The sequence below is a fragment of the Oryzias latipes genome, chromosome 22, assembly GCF_002234675.1.
Source record: "Oryzias latipes chromosome 22, ASM223467v1".
In the NCBI taxonomy this organism is placed as follows: Eukaryota; Metazoa; Chordata; class Actinopteri; order Beloniformes; family Adrianichthyidae; genus Oryzias; species Oryzias latipes.
Genome location: NC_019880.2, coordinates 17497463 through 17518112, shown reverse-complemented (window position 1 = coordinate 17518112; position 20650 = coordinate 17497463). Strand labels below are relative to the sequence as shown.

Sequence of the window (20650 nt, the reverse complement as noted above, 5' to 3'; positions counted from 1 at the left end):
TTGACCTTCTCCTGCCCTCTTTTTACCCTCCGCAACACTTTTGTTTTTCCCTGATGACCAAGCAGCTGTGTGTGTGATGGGCCAAGAAGTAGTTGCCATGACGACGCCATGACGACAGAGTTGGAATTCATTTAGCATCACATGAATGATGGAGTTTCAGCACAAAAGACAGGTAGTTCCAGGTAAATTTTAAAGAGCTTCTCTGATGATAATTGTGTTTTTGGTGTTTTTATCAAGTTCTTGTGGCACTCTTCTCACGATGGGGGACATATATTAAGAAAGTTATTCATAAAACAGGAATGACAGGAAGTATTTCTTTATTAAAATTGTTGTGAATTAGAAGAGTGGACAAAGAAAAAGCTTGTGGTTGTGACGTAGAAGCCACAATCAGCTGGCCCTGAGCTCCGTGCTCTGCTCCATTCTGATGCATTCACTTACAGTCAAATAGATCCATGTGCATCTTTGTTTTACTCGTCTGAACTCGTACTTGGCTCAAAACTGTATGGCTCAATAGCTGCAAAAATGCTTGCCATTTTTGTTGAACAGGAAGTGTTTAGATTGGGCTTGTAATGGGTTGTAAGCTAGCGGGAGAGGCTGTACTGCTAAAGACCTCCGCTCTGCAGAAAATATGTCACAGAAAAAATCAAGTTTTATTTAAGTTGTGACTAAAAACAGCATAATCATAACTAAAAGACAACTGTGAAAGCTTTTAAAATAGATCAAAAGATGATCGGAGTGGAACTTTAAGTTGATTTGTTTATCAAACAACCACTGGAGAAGGAGGGGCAGCTTTTTCACAAACAATTGATTATAAAATGTAGTTTTTTTGCATTATTAAGGAAATATTTTTAGTAGTTGTCAGGTGGAGGGACCCATCAGTGGCTTATCTAATCACAGGTTTTTGGGCCATCTTCAATTTTGTTGGATCTCAAGTCGAGATCATTTTTGCCTTTCCGAATCCTATGGGTCACTTCAGACAACAGAGATCCAAAGGCTAGGTGGTGCAACCACATTTCTCCTTTAAACGTCTATCAAAAAAACGGTTTTCCAAACAAAGCCAGTGATTTCCTGCACTCGCCTCTCATACCTTCACAGTCACCACTGTCCTGGAATATGCAGCAGATAAACAGAGAAGACAAACTGGGCGGGAACTATAATGTGAAATCATGGCTCCGACAGGCAGCAGCTGTTACCAGCTGTTGCACATTAAACAAAGTGCAGCAGGGGGATTTCACTGAGCCTGTTATGGGATAACCCAATAATATAACAGCGCAGAAGGCTGCTTGGAGCCTTTTTATTTTATAATGCATCGTGGTGTGATGGACATCTAACCGACAGAAGCAAATGTCTTTTTTTGAGTCACTCGAATTGATGTTTCAGGAAGAAGTTTTTCCATTTTGCTAGAAAGAGGATCCGAATTCAGTATTTCACTAGCCAAAGGTGTTCAACACCACCTTTGAGACTTCTGAGCTGATATTGTGCTTCTCGGGGTCACGGAGAGCCAAGAAACATCGAAACCTTCCATTTGTGCAGGAAGTCTGAGCTGAACATGAACTCAGCTGCACAAAAAGAGCGACCAAGGAGGTCAGCCGATGAAAATGTGTGGTGGTTTGTCAGAAATGCCGACGTATTTTAATATCCTGTGGGTCTGCTGTTGGTCTGGTATGTGTTTGATGTGTTTGATGAGTGTGTGTGTTCAAGAGAGGAGGGGGGGTGGGGCCGCAGAGGTAATATGTTGCAGGGCCTTTTGACAGTAATTGTTTGGGATGGAAGTGGCAGCTGTGGGAGCACTCTGGGTCAGAAAGGTGATAGTTTGGTTTGAACCTCCCCTGTGTCAGGGCTCTGCCTGCACTGATGAAGATAAATTTGAATGAGTCTTTTTTATCTGAACTTTGTCCTCCATCAGTATTGAAATATGTTCTTTTTATATTGTGTGGGACTATGAGATGATTTGTAGTGTCACGCTGAGTAAGTCATAGAAAGAACAAAAGGCCTTTAACACTGATGAATTATATCACAGCATTGACTTCCAGACTGAAGCTTGGTTAAAAAAATGAATGTTTGTCCCACCTTTTTACCTATTTTTGAAAAAAAACACACACACACACACACAAAATCAACAAGGATAAGTGATATAATGTCCTCACAATGTCCACATGGCAGAAAATGTGTTTAAATTGACTAAATGGGTCCCTTGACCATGCCTTGTATTTATCTTTTTATTTCCTTTGGTGCATACACACTAAAAGTGATTTAAGGGATGTGGGTATGGGGTTGTCAGTTCCAACGTTAAGGACCCACTCCAATGAAAATTGTGTTTTTGGCGTTTTTAATTATGTCTTTGTAGCATTTTTCTCATGGTGGACAATTTATATTAAATAAAATGATATAAGAGTAGAACTGCATTACTAAGTATTTCTTTAATCAAATCGTTGTGAATCGGGAAAAGGGAAAATTTTGCCACCATTCAAAGGCTGTAGCTATGAGGCAGCTACTACAGTCCGTGGCGACCCACAAGCTCCCTGCTCCACTCCATTCTGATGCATTCACTTGTAGACAAATGAATCCATGAAAGTCTTCATTTTCCTCATCCTAACTGGCATCTGGCTCAAAAGTGGATGGCTGGATAGCTCCAAGTTCTGTTTCACTGGTAATGTTAGGTTGGGGTTGTGAGGCGCTGGAAGGTAGCAGGAGAGAGTACACTAAAAAGAAAAAGGTTGATCCAACTTAATTGAATCACTTCAATTGGTAACACGTAATCGAATTAAGTTTATTAGACTTAACTTTTTATCAAATTATCAATTTAATATGTTGATCTTTGTGACGGGGTTCTTCCCAGCAGCAGAAATGTAAATAACTCGGAAATAAGATGGCCAAGCCAGCAGACTCAAAATTTCAAAAATGGGATTTTATTGATCCCCAAAACAAAAATAATCATACAAAGAATTCAGCTGATTCTTGGAGAGCTTGTGGCCACCACTGCAACCAAGACTGCTCTCCCCAACTGAGAAAAGTTCACCCCTTATAAAGGCTTAGCCCCTCCCACAGGCCCATTATCCAAACAATTCCTTAAAACAACTTACTAGAAGATTCATCAACAGCATTCCAAACTCACAGGTATGTAACAGAAAAAGCAACAACAGTTGAAATACAAAAATAGGTTTGAAACAATATTAATTAGACAAGAAGGGGAACAATGCAAAAAAAACAATTCTGACATGTGAAGTCACTTCCTGTTTCCTGTGGATATAAATGCTGATGTGTCTATTGCTCTGGTTTGGCTGTTTGGTGTCGGAAAACTTTGATGGTGAGTGAGATTCTGTTTAAAACCAAGTGTGCACCCTTAGAATTAAATAAAACATGAAATGTGCATGATTTGTCCCACAAACTATAAACTGTTACTGGGCTGGGAGAAAATAGAAAAAAACAAACAATTAAGGCTTATGTTCAGGCTCTGTCCTGCAACCTGTGACACTACTTCGTCACAATCTTACTTAGATTTCTTTGTTATTTTTATTTTGTTTATACAATTGACGCATTTTTCTAAAGTGTCAGCCAATGGGCCTTGTAATTTCCATATCAAAGAGTGACCCAGCAATGTCTAGCACTACAAGGCAGGAGCTCACATGTTGTGAACTCTGTCTTTAATATTGGAACATACGATTTTTTTCCGCACGAGGGGTTTGGTCATCATCTCCCAAACTCCAACTCATTGTGCAGAAAGAAATAAACATAACAGGTTAGATTACTAGTTAAAACAGAGTAAAACAGTTAGACAACAAAACACATGGACAAAAACTTACACTTGAACCCCAATCTGCCTAGATAGGCAAAGAAAATGCTTTATGTTATGACGTCATGACGCATTGACAGCTTCACACCAAAGTTACACCAACTTAATTGAATGAAGTTGATTGAAAGTAAAAAAACTATGTCAGACAACTACGTGTTATTTTTAAGTTGAATGAACTTAAAAATGATTTATTTTCACCAAACTAAATAATTAACTTAGATCAATGTAAAAAAGTTCATCTTTCCAACTACAGCCCAAATACTCTTTTTAGAGTGTATAAATAGATTGCTCAGTTATGGTTGATGGGAATGGGGAGTGGTGTTGCCAGCGGTCCTGACCACTACTCAGAGGTAAGTTTCTAAGATTCTGCAGGATCTATGTCCAAGTAAACAACACTGGGATCATGGGAATGAGGAAAAGCTTACTCTTATATAAAGAAAGCTTACTCTTCACCAACAGTCTCTTTGATGAACTACTGCCGCTCTGCAGCAACTATGTCCTAGAGATTTTCACAGTTTTTTTTTTATTTTGGCTAAAACCGGCATAATCATAATTAAAAGACCATGCACTGGGAACACTTTTAAAAGATTGGAGGGGGAACGTTAAGCCTATGTTAGGATGTTGTGAGAGGTCCTGTTGGGCAACTTCAGATTTTTCAATGCGGGTACAAATTTATAAAATGTTGACAGACAAAGCAAAAATTCCAGATTTAGAAAGACTGAATATTGGCGAACATTCTGGAACTAATCAGTAATTCTGTTTAGATCATGATGAGCTAATGATGTGACCAATGGGTGGAGTCCAAAATCAACATAAAGGAGAAATCTTTCATTACTCTTCGTGGCAGTTCTTTTAAAACAATTCGAGAAGAATTAGGTCTTCTTTTAGTTTTATCATTTATATGAACGTATTGTACTTCTGAAAGTGGTTGTCAATCAGACGCAGCTCCTGAAGTGAATAGTGTAACTCGCTGTGTTGGTAGTGTCAACCCATACACTGCAACATGTTTGCCGGCACTTTTCTTACTTTTCCCCAAAAACGTAGAGCCTGAAAACAGTTGCAGAATCTAGCGTGGTGATGCGTGAATGCCGGAACTTTGATTGCGGAATCCCGAAACGTCCATTTATGTGCATTTGCATAGACTTTTCACTGAAAGTTGTTGCATGGGCGGTGGGAACATAGCTTTATAGTTTGGAGCACCTTATAAATATATATGACATTTGTTCAAAAATAGACCATTCACTAACGGTGCGCCCTATATTCCGGTGCGCCCTATAGTTCAGAGAGTACGGCTCTTTAATTATTCTTCAGCTTTGTTTAGTAACAAACTGTGGGATACATTTTCTCTTCTGGTGTACGGATATTAGTGTTTTCTTTCACCAATGTCAAAACACATTGATGCCATCTATTCCATTCAGTGGCTCTGTTCTATAAACCTTGTCCTTCAGACTGCATCACCCTCCACTCAGCCTGTGCTGCTAATGTCAATACTGTCTGGCTTTGTTTGATCTTTCCGTCTATCAAACGATTTACTTCATATTTATATGTCTTTTTGCAGTTCTGTCTGGTCCAATCAATCATTTTCCTGCATGTCAGGTGTCTACCTCCCTCCTCCTCTTTCAGTAGGCCTCACAGGGAGGTATAAATACCTTTAACAGGCTTTCCTCCAAGCATCTTTTTCCCCTTTTAGCTTTTCCTGTCCCTCACATCACTTCCTTAGCTTGAGTTTTCTTTCATCTGCCTTCCTTCCTTGCAGGTCCCTTTTAAAAGAAAGGGCTGCAAAAACTGTAATGATCATGCAAATGCTTTCAGTATTGCAGTATAGTAGAGTGGAGGATCAGTGATGAAGAGCAGCGAGTGTGGAACTCATTAGGGGTTAGTGGCGGTTCAGCCTCATAACGACGAACCCATGAGGCGTGAGCGGAGTGGCTCGCATGCCGGTCCGGGGGCGGTGCTCTATCTACAGCGGTGAAGGGGCTGGAACCACAGTCTGATGTGGCAATCTGAGCCACTCAGAGGCTGAGAGAAAACGAGACAGTCCTTTAGCGGGATGACCTCAGCGCGCCGGCACTATCCTTCTTTTCTCAGGCCATTCACTATGCTGGGATTCAGGCAAACTGTGCTCCAGGAAGTACATCCGACCCCCCCCCCCCCCCCTCCAGACAGTACATGTGCACAAACACGCATTTTTACCCGGGGGAGAGGAAACGTGGATATGAGAGCCCTACACTGGGAGGACAAAGGTTAACATTACAAATGGCTCACTCTCACGTTCAGCTGGCCAACTTATCACACCCACACAGACGACCCAGAATCCCTGTCTGCTTTTGCTGGACGATCTCCGATCCTTTGGGGTGATTTCTCATACAAAGGGGGCTCCTCGTCTCTCTGCCTGGCAAGTCATTATGTGGGTAGAAAAAGCCATCATGGAGCAATAGGGAAAGAGGGAAAACTCTTGCCAGATCACAGCTGCTTAGATCTAGACAAACATTTTCAATGTTCGCTCTCCTCTTTTTCCTTGTCTCCCTCCCAAACCCTGAACTCCTGCAAGCGACTGTTAGGGGAATCTGGTTTGGGCTGAGGATATTAACATCCTCCAGATGTTCGCAGCTATAGATCAGACACTCATGTCCCAAAGCTGTCTCATCTGGTGGAGCGAAGAAGATGCAAAGATACACGGTGTCAGGGCCAGGAGGGAATGCTGTGCCTCAGCACAGATCAGGCTGATGGATCTGATGAACTTGGAGTGGACTCAAAGGAAATCTGGAGCGAGTTTTACACAGACATTGCTGAGGTATGCAGGAATTAAGGCAAAGAGTTACGGGTGAAGCAGGGACAAGTGGCAAAACAAGATCATCGAGCTTAACAGAGAATCAATGGACAGAGCCTTTAGCAGAAGGTAGACGGGAGCTTGAGTTTCAGAGGAAACGCTCAATTCCCAGCACTGTGCCCAGCCCATCTGTTTGCTCTTGTCTTTATAGGACTCTGTGCTTGCCACATGGCCGTACGAAGTGCTCTGTCCTCTGGTCTTCAGAAGGAAACATGACCTTGTTAATAAGCCTTAAAACTGCTGCCCACCTCTTAAAAAATGCCCCTCAGGCTGCACCTTCATCCTCCTTGTAGCCTTTGGAAGAAAGCCAGAATTTAGATTTACACATTGCAAACATATTTGAGAAAAGCTGCTGCAGAAACAGATGTGTTGATGGTGAAATGTGGAAGACTCAAACCTTCAGGAGCAAATTCTTACCCTGGTACTTTAGTTTTATTACAAGTGATGTTTAATGTGGAGAAGGAAGTGGTGGGTGGACAGAACAGCATGCAGGTTCTAGGAAAGTTTTTTGTGGGACAGTTTGCAACCTTTAAAAAGCCACATTTTGATAACTTTCATTTTGTGTCCACATTTGGTTCAGACCAGAACAGGGTTTGCTTCTTGATGCAGTCTGCTTCATTTGGGTGGGTGGAAAAGTGGGTGAAAGAATTCTGTTGCGGAACAATAGTCTTTAAATATATGTGTATCACTTCAGGTATCACAGTTCTTTAGGTTATTTATAGTGGACCACAGAAAAGAAGAAAAGCAAAGAGATGTGCTTGCCGAGCATTTTGAGGAAAAAAATAACTAAAATCAGAAATTTTAGCTCAATTCTGACAAGGGAAAAAACATAAAAAAGAGTTACAAAACATCTTGAGGGGAGACATGTGGCATTATGTGGTGTTTCTTGATGTGTGTTCAAAGGACCGTATCCTAGCACCATTACAGGACTTGATGAATGTTCTCATTTAGATTTAGATTTACAGGAGCTTGCCTTTTCCCCTTTTCTCTTCCTTTTTTTTCTTTTCTCCCTGATGGACAGTCATTTTGCATAAAAGGCCTCAAAACAAACTTTTAAGCAATTAAACCAAGTGTAAGTATTGGGATCCATCCATCTATTCATTTTCTGAAATCACGCGATCCAATCCAGGTTATGTGGTTGCTGGAGCCTATCCTATCCACCGTTGGCCAAAGGTGGGAAACACCGTGGATAAGTTGCCAGTCCATCGCAGAGCCAGTAATCCAGCATTTTCCCTTTAATTAAACTGACTCCCCTTCACAAGCTTTTTGCTTTTTGATGAACAGAATGTGAGTTGTCAGACATTGGTCTGTATTTAAATTGATTTAAACACCCTTTAAACACCCACGGAACGTGTTCCGCGTGGCGCTGTGCCGCAGAGGAGAAGCGCTTTTTTTCATGTGGGTGTGCTCTGATGCACAGAAGTTTACATTTAAATGTAAGTAATGACTTTGTTTAACCCTTGTGCTGGCCTAGGCACTTTAACATTGGTAGTTGGGTCATCTAGACCCACTAGACAGGGCTCTGAACCTTTTTTCTTCAATGATTTTTGATCTTCACTGGTTTCCATGGATTACATGAAATCTTTCCACCTTTATCCACCTTTGTCATGGTAGGGAGAACACGTCAATGTAAGGGTGGGGTCATATAAGATATCGCAAGGGTTAAGCATGACCTTTGTCATGCTAAAAAAAACAATGTCATTATGTGTTTCTGAGTGCTAGCAGCTAATGTAGCTGATTGCCGACCATTGATGACATCATTGAGTCCGAGTAACGTACAAATTGGGATACACTATTTTGCCATAACTCTCCGTTTGAGGGTTAAATTTAGGGGTAGGGAGAAGCCGTAGGGGTAAGGTAAGAATTCAGATTCGACCTAAGGCACCTTGTTAGGGACTTCCCAGCATCCTTTAGGAGGAAGTGTTATCCCCTTGATCTATAAAGTGTCTTCAGTTGTTCTGTATCTTGTGCAGTCTTTTGAACTCATTACTGGCTGCAGGGATTTTTGTTTATGTGAATGTTGGATCATTTCACTTCCTGTTTTGTCCTTTTAAATCATTTTTGCTGTTTATGTTCTCATCTCAGATCTCTCAGTGTCTACATGTTTTCCAGTCATTTTCCAGCTTCATTTTTACATTGTTTGTCAAGTGTCAATCGTCCATTGTTGCACCCTTGTTGACTGCTCCTTTTTTCCTTTTTTGTTTCATCTGTTCTTCTTTATTCCCGTTTTTTTTCACGTCACAGTGGAAAGGGTCATGAACTGTTGGTCATATGAGGCTGTTATCTGATCTCAAGACTGAGTAAGAAGCAGATGATTTCTTGGTAATGGTGGTGTTTTAAGTAATGTTTTTGACATAACTTTGTGACTGAAAGTGAGCATGAACTCTTAGTTCAGGTGACCCTGAGCCACAGGGACAACAACATCCAAAGTGAAGATGTAATTGGTAGAAATGTCATGGTTGGTTACATAATTGCCCGTAGGTGTGAGTCTTCACCCTGTCTTCACCCAACATTATCTTGGTTGACTCCAGCAACCCTGTGACCCCGAAAGAGATTCAGCCAGTTCTGAAAATGGTTATGTCTGAACCCAAACAGCTGTGCAGATGTGCGTCATCATTGTCTGTTTTTGAGAAGCACAAACAAGCTGTGACTTATTTCAAACAGTTTTCCATTAAACATGAAATCCGTAATTGCATGTACCTCATTGTATTATTTCCAGTAAAGATCAGTCACTTGAAAACCTTTACAAACGTCCAGATTAAGAAAATTTGATCTGCAATTCCAATTAAACCTATTCTTACATTTCTTATTTGTGTTTTTTGTGTCTGTTGGTGTTATCTTTTAACATCATGTTGTGCTGCTTGTTGATTTTTCTGCTATTTTTCATTTTTATACCTTAGTTTGTACTTAAGAGAAGTCCGTCGTATAAATGGACGACTCTGCTGTTTGTAAACTTGGACAAACAGAGACATCTGAGCAAGGACAGCTCTGGGTTAGTGTTTACACATGTCTATGAAATAAAGGCACACACACTCATAGTAGTGCAAACACTGACGTGTTTCCCCCACAGCCAATTTTCCCAAAAGGCATGTATGTGCCTGATCACATTCCTTTTCGTGTTTGTGTCAGAGTACGTATCATGTTTGTTACACTTCCTCGTTCAGAATGTAAATCTGTAACCTTGACGCTGCTGCTCCATCTTTCCCATCTGACGAGATCTAACTCACTGGAGTCAATTCTTCCTCTTTTGGTTTGGGATTCCAGGTAATTCCTTTTCCTCAAAACAAAGTTCTCAGTTGTCATGGGAAGCTCTTCTAATTTGGTGTTTTCAACATGTTCTTGTGGCATTTTTCTCATGATTAAACATATACTGTGTATATAAAGAAAATTAAGGTCAAATCTGTGTGTTTCTTTATTCAAATTGTGGAGAATCAGGAGCCGACAAAACAATGTCCTTGGAAAACGCTTGTAGGTGTGACAGCAAGCCACAAGCTCCATGCTGTGCTTCATTCTGACACATCCACTTGTAGTTAACTAGATCCACGCACATCCTGGTTTTCCACGTCTGACCTGATATCTGGCTCAAAACTGTACGGCTGGATAGCTCCAATATTAATCGCTGTTTATGTTACACCGCTAATGTTAGGTGGGGGTTGTGAAGGGCTGTAAGTTTGTAAGAGTTGTAGGAAGGGAGCCTTGTTTTAAGGGGTTCCTTTGGAATTTTATTCATTTGTTTACAGGCTTAAAAACCTTTTAAATTTAGCTTTAATCTCTTTTGAAACCTTATTTAAAGTGTAGGAACAAAGTGCAATTGATGAGGTCTAGAAATGTAAACAAACACTGGGACTGTCCGATTATATCCCTAGGTGTTCTCCTGCAGGTATTAGATTTTTTTCCTTTTTCTAAATGTCAAGGTTTGTTAAAGTCCAGTGACTATAAATTGATGAAAATCAATCTTATGATGTTATTTGTTGGTTTGCATTTGCTACTGTAAATTCCTACTCTTATCATCTTTTGAAGTATTTTAAAAGCGTTCCCTTATGATTATGCCATTTTTAGTCAAAATTCAAAAAGCTTGTGTCGTCTCTTCTGCAGACTGACAATAGTTTATTAGCCATTTTCCTCTGAGTGGAGTGGAGCCTTCCCTGAGAGAGCTGAGAGCTCTCTGTTCACATTCTAGCCTACACTGTACAGCCCCTCACAACCCTAACCTAACATTACCAATGCAACAAAAATGGCGAGCAATTTGGAGCTATCCAGTCTTAAGGCCCGTACACACCGGGACGAATATTCGCCAGGCGTTATTCGCCAGCGTTTTTCGCCACGTCTTTTGTGTTCACACCCAGGCGATTTTCGCTGACGATGAGCCGAGCGAACATGCAATTTCATTCCCTGACATTAGATGGCGCTTAATGTAAACAGAAATACTCCTGTACACAAGGTGGCGCTGCGCAACTTTACGCTTCTTAAAGTCGCTTTTCACTCAGAAGAAGAGAGCAAGTATTTACCCGCTTGTCAGAATCAAACAAAGAAAACATGAATATTGCAAGCATCAGTAGCTCCAACTGGTACTTGGTAAGGGGATATTTAAGAATGTCCGTCATTATTTCTTCGCGGCAGTGTAGACGCTACTTGGCGTCTAACTTCTTCACTGGTATATGTGCACAGCAAGGCAGTTTTGTATTTGAGCGCCTCCAAGTTGTGTTTTACTGTAACTTCAGAAGCTCCAGACACGTGACGCGACGCGTCGAAAAAAAAAAAAGAACCCGAGGCGTTTTTTTTTTTTTGACGCTTTGGCGCTTGCCGTTTTTTCGCCTCGGTGTGCACACTCACATTGGTGCCCTTTGTTTAGTCACGAGGCGTTAAACGTCGGCAAAAATTGCCGGCGAAATTCGTCCCGGTGTGAACAGGCCTTTACAGTTTTGATCCAGATTCCAGCTCAGATAAGAAAAGCAAAGACGTTCATGGATCTATTTGTCTGCAAGTGGGTGCATCAAAATGGAGCGGAGCAGGGAGCTTGTGGCCCACCCAGCATGTTTTTCTACATATTTTTGTTAAGCTGCTCGCTAATCACAATGACTTGAATACATTTTGAGATAATTTTCTTTATCTCTGTCCTCCATCATCAGAAAAATGCCACAAGAACATGTTAAAAAAACATCACTTTCATCTGTCTTCAAAGCTAGTTTTGTGCTCTCATGTATTATTTTGGCGGATTTGAATAGGCCGGGCCTAAATCTGAGCAAGAACAGGTAAAACAAAAACAAACAAACGAAACAAATAAGACTGAGCCGATTTACAAACCCACAGAAATCAGATAACTCCAAATAATCGCATATAGACCTATTGATGGTGCGAAAGCAATCATCAGAAAACCCCAGTCGACACAGTAGACTATATGGATAACATTCACCCCACTTCTCTGACAACCACAGCGATATCTTTGTTGCGGCGAGCACTATATTGTCTACAAAAAAGAAAACTCGTTTCTACTCTTTTGTTTATTTTCTACAAGGAAGAAAAGACATTCTCCTTCATTACGCCACGGTGCTCGGATCCCACATCTTGATAATGTGACTTACATCCACTGCATGTTGCTTAAACGTGCACAGAAGTAGAACTAGATAAATTCAAAGAAGTATTGGCTTAAAACTACATGCATAAATCAAATTTCTCATCAGTTTACTCCAAACTCCTTTCTTTATTGGATTTCGACTGTTCCAGCGTTCATGTCAGCTGTTATCAGAACTCATAAAAGTTTTACATCCATACAAACTGTTTGCTGCATTAGTCAGTTGTTTGAAAAGTATAAATACATTGAGTTTTCCTAAATGCAGTATAGCTTAATGAATAAAAAAAGCGGCTTTTTGAAACACACTACGGTGCAGCTAAATCTGATTGTTTAGATGTTTGAACCCTTCAGAGATCAAATTTGACTTGTCTGATCAGGTTCTTTATCGCCAGCTGGAAGTTTACTTTTATTTTGAAAAAGCTTTGAAGTACAAGCAAAGAGAAGGAAAAGCTGCTTCTAAATGAAAACTAAAAATGTGGAAAACTCGTGTCAACTGTCTACAACCCAGTGTCAGTCTCAGTACCTCTGGGAATTTTGAATTGAACCCCAGTTTCGGGTCATAATGAAGATTTATTGGATATTCTGATGAGCCAAACATTTGGAAAGTTGCCTAAATTTAAGAAACATTTACTTCCCCCCCCTCCACATGTCTTGTTACTAATCCACCCCGCTTGGATGCCAGCTTTGCCCTCGAGTCATTGAGGAAGTGACTCTTCTCTGCTGTGCACCAGAGTACAGGAAGGATACAAGACGAGTGTTTGAACAGGAAAGAAAAAAAGCCCTCATGTTTTTTTATTCCCCCATGGATGCATGGAAAAGCAACCTGTGTGACGATTGCTCTGATTTGGGGTGACGTCCTCTGTAATCATGAGTGGCGTGGTCAATGGTTGGACAGATTCCCCCAAATAAAATGTCCTCATTGGGGATAATTTCATATACTCTATTTCAATTATTTTCTATGGCTTTTTATGTTTATTAAGTCGGGTGTGGGGGTTGAGAGAATTTGATCTGATGAACTGTATGTTTCGTTCACACAAAGAGAATGTAACGCAGGTTCTTTTCCTTTTTCTACTGCTAGCGCATGTCCGCCACCTACATTTAGAAGAGGCTTGGTGCGAAATGTTGAAGCGGTGCAAATTTCGCGAATCTTTGTCCAGACACTTTCTTATCCAGCTCTCTTCCGATATTTGAAAGACATGGTCTCATATAATTCCAGCCGGGCACAAACCGCAATTACTAATTTTTCCTCCACAATCAATTTTCAAACAGTTGGCCCTTCCGTAAGATAGAAGGGACGCCATCCATACGTCACAACAAAATCTACTATTGACGTGCGTTTTGCATCTCCCGAAAACAAACTTTTGTAGCTATGTATGAACGTGGGAGCATGGAAGTCCGAAATGCGCGTTGAACATGTGTTGGGTCAGACGCGGTGATCTCTAACCCGCTAACCCTACTCGTCACCTGGATCAGGTGTGCTAAATAAATCAGAAACACACCTCACTCAATCCAGCTAAACAGGAATTATTGAAGTGGATTAGCTGTAAAAAAAAAAAAAAGAAAAAAGAAAAGAAGGCAGCTCATGAGGAATAGGGTTTGAGAGGCCAGAGCATTGCTCTGATGAAGCTGTGTGGAATTTACAGCAGGAGCCGAGGGCAGTGGATGTTCGTGTCTACAGTGTCTACACTGAAGTTGACTCACAAATGACTGAGATTTTAAAGAGAAAGCACAGACAGCAGGGCGACTGGTCTCAGAGACAAAGGAAACAAAGTTTCTGATGAGACCGGTCCATGATCTGTGAGTCCCCACATAGGTCCAGCCCTTCATTTTAACATCTGACATGCAGCTTTACTCGTTTCTGTAAATACGTTAATCTATCTGACACACTCCTCCTGGAGGCTCACTGGTCAACCTCGTTGGCGCCTCCCACCCCGGAGAGATCAGAGGAGCCTGTTACATGAAGTGTGGCCCCATCCTGACTGGCTCCCTGGAGGCAGAGCTTTGCCAATTAGAGTCTTGTAAAACACAAAACAGGGTACTGACCAATCAATATTTAAGATGTTGGGTTAAAGTAGGAGAAATCAATCAATAGATTGAATGTTTTCTACCAACAATCGTTCCACACAAAGATACTAATCTAATCTGCGGCATTCCCACTATCTCCCATTTTAAAGGGATAGTTGACATTCTTTCATGGTGATGATGATGTGACCATCCCTTCAGTCATCATCCCACACAGAAAAACACCCCCTCTCCACTCATCACAGATGAATGCTTTGGGTACTTTAAAAGAATGTACAGAATTTACAAGTCCTCCCTATAAGAGCTGCATTTCACAAGCACCACACTCAGAGGGTGGATGGGTCTACAACCTGAATGCTGCAAGCATCCCGCAGAAACTTTCGCAGACGGTTTTAGCTCACGGGTGGCACAATAAAGGCGTTTGTGGCTTCAAGTTGAGTTCTTTTGAAGGCAAACATGTTCAAACTATCTTAATTTGTGATCTTGAGTGACTCTCTCCATGTATCTCTTCACATTCCGTACATGCTTGAGTAAAGTGATGACATGTGTCTGTAGGAGCTCTCTGTGCATCACCTGCCTCCAGGCCGTTAACCAGGTCAAGAAGAATTTTCAACATGGGGTCTGTTTTTTTTAAAGACACCCCCCACCCCACACATACATTTCGTGTTAGACTTTTTGAATCAAACCTGTTTTTTTTTTTCAAAAATTCCCCCTTAGCAAAAGGTGTCTTCCCACGTTGCTTAACAGCCCAGCTGTGTGAGCAGTAAGGAAGGTCAGACATTTTTTTTTTTTTTTTTTTTTTACAGGAAGCTCCACCGACACACACACACCCATACAAACGCACAATTGAGACAGGAAGACCCGCTACACTTCATTCAACCATTTCATTCATAAATCTAAACTCACAATTATAAAAAAGCAGATCAAGCGGAGTGAGATAAAACACATTCTGACAGGATTTGTAAAGATTAGAAGTCATTTTTAGCACTATGTCCAATGACAGACTTCTTGATAAACTAATTGAATCCTCCATAAAAATTTTAACTCATTTTCTCCTCTTTAAAATTGATGCAATGGGACATAATATAGAATTTTATAAAAATATTCTTTTCTGTCTTCATGCGCTCTGTTATATAGTGAATAAATGTTTGAGGTGACCCTGAGGAAATAACCAATTTTACAGCACTCTTGGAGCTTTGATTGTAAGTCACGAGGGCCCTCGTAAAATTATTGCCCTTTTTGGGACTCCTCACTAAAAGAAATCCTAAAGGACAAAAAGTACATCCACAACTCGCTTTCTATGTTGTCTGAAGCTCCCCGATTCAACAACAACTTCAAACAGTGACATCAACTAATATCTTTTGCAAGATCCGTGTTCTTCCTTGCTGGTGAGAGCAGGAACAACATTGGGAAAGGTGGCGGAAACAACAGTAATATATCTGCCTGAGCTTGTCCTTAACTTGGCACGTAGGGTTGCATAATGAATAGTCTTGTGTTGGTCGTGGTGTACAGTATGTGTGACTGCAGGAGTTGCAGCACACAACATCTGTTTTGTCCTTTTGGTTTCTGGGTGTCAGCAAAGTCGAAAAGGAAGTTCATTTCAGTTACAGAAAATGAGACAAAAGTTGGAGGCAGGAAACAAACAGGCGGTTGGTAAATTGTTATTGTGAAGTGAGACCTTTAGTCATTCTGATTTGGTTATCTGTGGGATGCGCTGCAGCAGCATGTTGCTCATTTGTATGCATGCCAACAGTCTGGTATTTCTTTAAGAGCCAGCTCTAACGTATATTACTTACTATTTTTATGTGTTCTTTTACCACTTTAAAACCTCAGAAAAGGGTTTGTGGGAGAAAAAAATACTATGGGATGATGAAAACCTACGTATCTTTAATGAAAAAGCTTAATCAGAAATACAAATAATTTAGCAAAAAGGTGTGATGACAGAGAACCTGAAACTATTTACTTCAATGAGCTGAGAGACAATTAACACATAAAAAGTTGTCATATTTACAATCCAAAACTAGGTGAACTCATGACTGTATTGATTTATCAAAAACTGAATCGAAACAAATTTGTTCAGCAAAATGTAATCAATTGAGCATGACTGAAACCAAACCAAACCAAAAAGCTCAACAAGTAGAGGTTAACTGTATCGGTTGTAGTGGGGGCTGGTTGTGGCTGATGCAGCTTTTAGTTTAAGAAGCTAGTGTAAACAAGTAATCTGATTCCTCCTAAACTTGCACTGACATTGTTTAGAACAATGTGGGGTGGAGCTAGATGTCACAGTTCTACATAGTATGACGCCATATTGTGAACGACATACATCACTTTTCCACAGACTCATATGTTGCGCCTCATCACAGTTAGCAACACACCTGATCTGTACCGCATCACAGTCCATGGAAAAGTGCTCAGATCAAGCCCAGCACTGACTGCTTAATTGTGTACAATTGACACAAGTCAGTGAATCGCAAAACCATATTTTGAGGTTGGATGTTCTTAAGTATGGCACAGATTCTCTGATTTGACTGTGCCCCGACATGCACTGTTACCAATGATTCATTGTGGAAAGTTTCTATTTCTATATCCTCAAAGTTGTTAGTTGACATCATCAATCATCAATTTGCATGAAGGCTTCATGTGCATATGCTTACATATGTTAATGATGCACATCCAAATAATGTTACGCAAAGAAGCCACGAAAAGTACGACAACCCTTTAGTTTTTGTAAATGTTTCGAGTTAAACCCTTCACCTTTAACAGGCTTGGAACCAACAAAAGTGCTCATAAAGAGACTCTGTTGGCTTTTTCTAAAGGTGTCCGAATCTACAATTCCAAAATAGAGTGCCCTAGAAATTTCCCAGAAGTCTGCGAAAAACTGTTGTAGATAGACGCTCACTTGATAAACCAATAAAGACCACAATGCATTGCGTTAGGACCATTTTTTTTGTTAAAAAAATACATTATTTCTCATAAATCATCTAATTTTTTTATCTTTGAAACACAGCAAATTCATAATCAGTCTTTATAAAATGTTCATATTTAATACCTTTTTAATTAGGGGAAATCGGTGATGTCATAGTTGTTTAAAAAAAAAAGTTGAGAGCATGGTGACTGAATTGCTCAAAGAATCCAGGGTACTGGATAACCCTGCACTGTAGTTCAGGAGTAGCAAAGTAATTCTAACATACCCTATAATCTTTTAAGCTTTAAGGTTTTCTCCAACAATTCTATTTAAACAAGGAGTTAGCTATAGCCTGACATTGGTTAGGTGTTACGCTAACGATAAGTGTAAATAATAAACTCAAATGATCAGCTTTTTGGTCAGAGGCTAGGACGAAAAACTAGTATTAAAACGTTGGAACTTCAGTCCTAATGATCCTTCTTCTTTTTTGTGATTTAGACATAAAAAGTGGACAAATGCGAGCTCAGCTTTTCTCCCGTAATGTTTTACGTGGTTGCTTACTCACTGGGCTAAACTCTTCCAGCTAACCACAACCACTGGGTTATGTTGCTGATACCGGAGGGTCAAAGGACACATTTTAGAGAGGACGGCAGACGATAACATCAAAGACAGAATTTCAGAAACAATGTCTACTACCAGATTCAAGTTAGTCAGGCCTCCCTTTTGATAAGAATTCATTTTTGGAGCCTTTTTCATAGTCTGATCAAAGGCAGTAAACGTTTCTGTGTAGGACTTTGACCTATAATGGAATACGATAAAACTGTAACCTATTACTTTCATTGTTAAACTTTTTTTCCATAACATTTTCTATGGCCCATTTAATGTACTAAAAGAATGTTTTCTGGTGTGAACAACATTTTTACTTGCAGTATAATGCTATTCTAAAATACAGATTTTTGTAATTTCTGAGTTAAAGTAAATGACTAAATCCTCATTTATATTTTCTAGCACAAAAAGTAGATTCTGGTTACCTAAAATAAATACAATCTATGTAAAAATCAACCACATATCTACATCTGTGTTTGGTGAATTCCTCTTTACAGTACCGAACAGAGATTGTCGTTTTATCATCTAAACAAGTTGTTACATAAAAAAAATTAAAAATAAAAGTTTTTCTAAAGTTTATCCATATCTTTGTCAAAGGAGGTTGGACTTTCAAAATAAAACACATTATGCAAGTTTTGTCTCATTTAAAATATTGTTACTTTTGACATTCAGAAAAAGCTTTTCAATCAAATTTTGGCAAGGAAAAACAGATAAGTATGCACTTATCTACAGTGCTCCCTTCTATTTCCAGGGTCATCCCCCTCTCCTTCCACCACTCCCAACCCTGTGTGACCCCCACCCGCCCGGGATGCTCATCCTGTTTCCTATAGTTTCCTCTTCCCTGCAGACAGGAAAAGGCTGGAACCCACGGACGCAAACGCGGTGGGGGGAGCAGTCAGGAAGTGATTTCACTGCAGCACCTGCAACCAGGAAATAGAACAACCCCGTCAGGGGAGGCGGAGGCGCGGGCTGTATGGGCTCGCACATTCAGAGTATATATCCAGACACAAACAAGCACTGAACCCACAAGCACCCCGTGACTTCCCCTACAGCTGTTGGCATTGAAACTGCAAGACAGGAAACCGAGTGTGAACACGATTCTGTCTGTTTGTGCACACGCGCTCTCTGACAAGTCAACTGTGAACATAAGTTGAAGCAGAGGAAACACTGAAGCAAATGTGCAATGTTTTTCTTTTTGTTTCATGGGCGGGCTGGACTGAGGGAAACAAAGATCATCAGCAGATCTGTAACTCATTTAAGGGATGGCGGAGGGGATCAGGGGAAGCGATTTTGTATTTATATTGCATTTAGACCTTCCTGAAATGCTACAGGTGACCTAAAAGTCCTAATTTAATTGACTTTTTTCCAGCAGTCTGATTTCTTATTGGTTGAAGAATTGGCAAAATGTGCAAAGGTAATGGGGAGTAATAGCCAAGTTTGGAGTCCATACAGCTATGATGCTGGATAAGACAAATCTTTCTAGTTTCTATTTTGTTAAACAGATGTTTTAGGATTTACATTTTCATTTTTTAACAAAGTTTAAATAAAACTTGAATCTGGTGTTCTTTGCTTTGGGTTTCAAGTGTTTCTTAACAAAAAAGCTTCAAAGTATTAAAGAGTTTGAGATTCACCTTTTGCTTAATCCCTGACAGTAAGAGCTGGTACCACAGTAGATCCAAACAATGGGAATAGAATACTAAGGTGTGGCTAAAGATTTATTGGGTTGGACATTAACTGGCCTTGTGGCTGTAAAAAGCAATAAAACCCTTTGCTAGTAAGAAGCTCACAAAGAGTATTTTTTAGCATAAATATAAACAAATACAAATCCACCAAAAGTGATATTTGGCCAGCAGGAAATTTTTAAGGTAATTTTAACTGGCCAGGGGATGGAAAAAAAAAGATTTAAAATATTATTAAAATGTTGTGCTTTTTCAAAGGTTTATTCTGAACATGATAAATCGTTATTCTTACTAAATTTGCAGTTCAGTACAAGTTAAGATGCATTTTAAATCCTTTCATGCTCAATTTTAAGATTTCAAACCATCGAGAAACCTAGTTTGGAAGTTCCAGGTCAACATCAGTGGCTATTTTTTCTACTTTTACAGTTGTGTCATTATGCATTGGTCTCCTATATTATGTGTGTTTTTTTTCTCTGTTTTTCTATGATGGTTCACCTTTTCCCCCCATTTTCTTAAATATTCTCTTCACTACATTTGTGGATGCACTGGAATTTCTATGCTTCGGTCCATCATGTTGTGATGATTAAAGTCAGAAACTATTGAAGGGAAGGGGTTAGAAACGTAGGGGTGGAGCTAAATTAAAAAAAAAAAGAGCAAGGAGGAAGACACTGAAACAGCTTCTTCCCTCTATTGTCATGGGGAATGCAACATCACAGGAAAATAAAGTGAATGAGCTCTGAGCACCGACAGAGCCACAGGTGGATTAATGGTAATGTCATGTTGTACCTGTAGCGGATGCCTCTTGGAGCAGCTTTACAGATCACTGAACAGTATTTGTCTTTATTGCACAACTTATTTCTATGAGGGAAAAAAAACACAAAAATTTCAAATAAAACCAACTTGAAGCACAGAGTACCTTCATTAGGTAGCATTCAGAAATCCAGGTTTGTCTTGTTCTGCCTTTCATAGCTTCCACGGTCACAGCCAATTGTAATTTGTAATCATCACAGCTGTTGCCTGTTACTTGGGGGCGGCCGTGGTGCAGCGTTAGGGCGGTCGACCCATGATCATAACATTGCAGGTTCAATTCCCGCCTTGCACGCCCATGAGTCGAAGTGTCCTTGGGCAAGACACTGAACCCCACCTTGCCTCTGGTGGTAGGCAGGCGCCTGTGTTTGGCAGCGGAGCGGCCACCAGTGTGTGAATGTGTGTGTGACTGGGTCAATGGGTCTGTGACTGTAAA

The 20650-nt window shown here is 40.2% G+C and overlaps 1 long non-coding RNA gene across 1 annotated transcript; it reads left to right on the top strand.

The window, feature by feature from the left end:
- Positions 1-9753: 9753 nt before the first annotated feature.
- Positions 9754-20317, top strand: LOC110017558. The gene is made up of 2 exons (XR_002292982.2): positions 9754-9887; positions 18480-20317. It is a non-coding gene; the product is annotated as an uncharacterized LOC110017558 (long non-coding RNA).
- Positions 20318-20650: the final 333 nt, after the last annotated feature.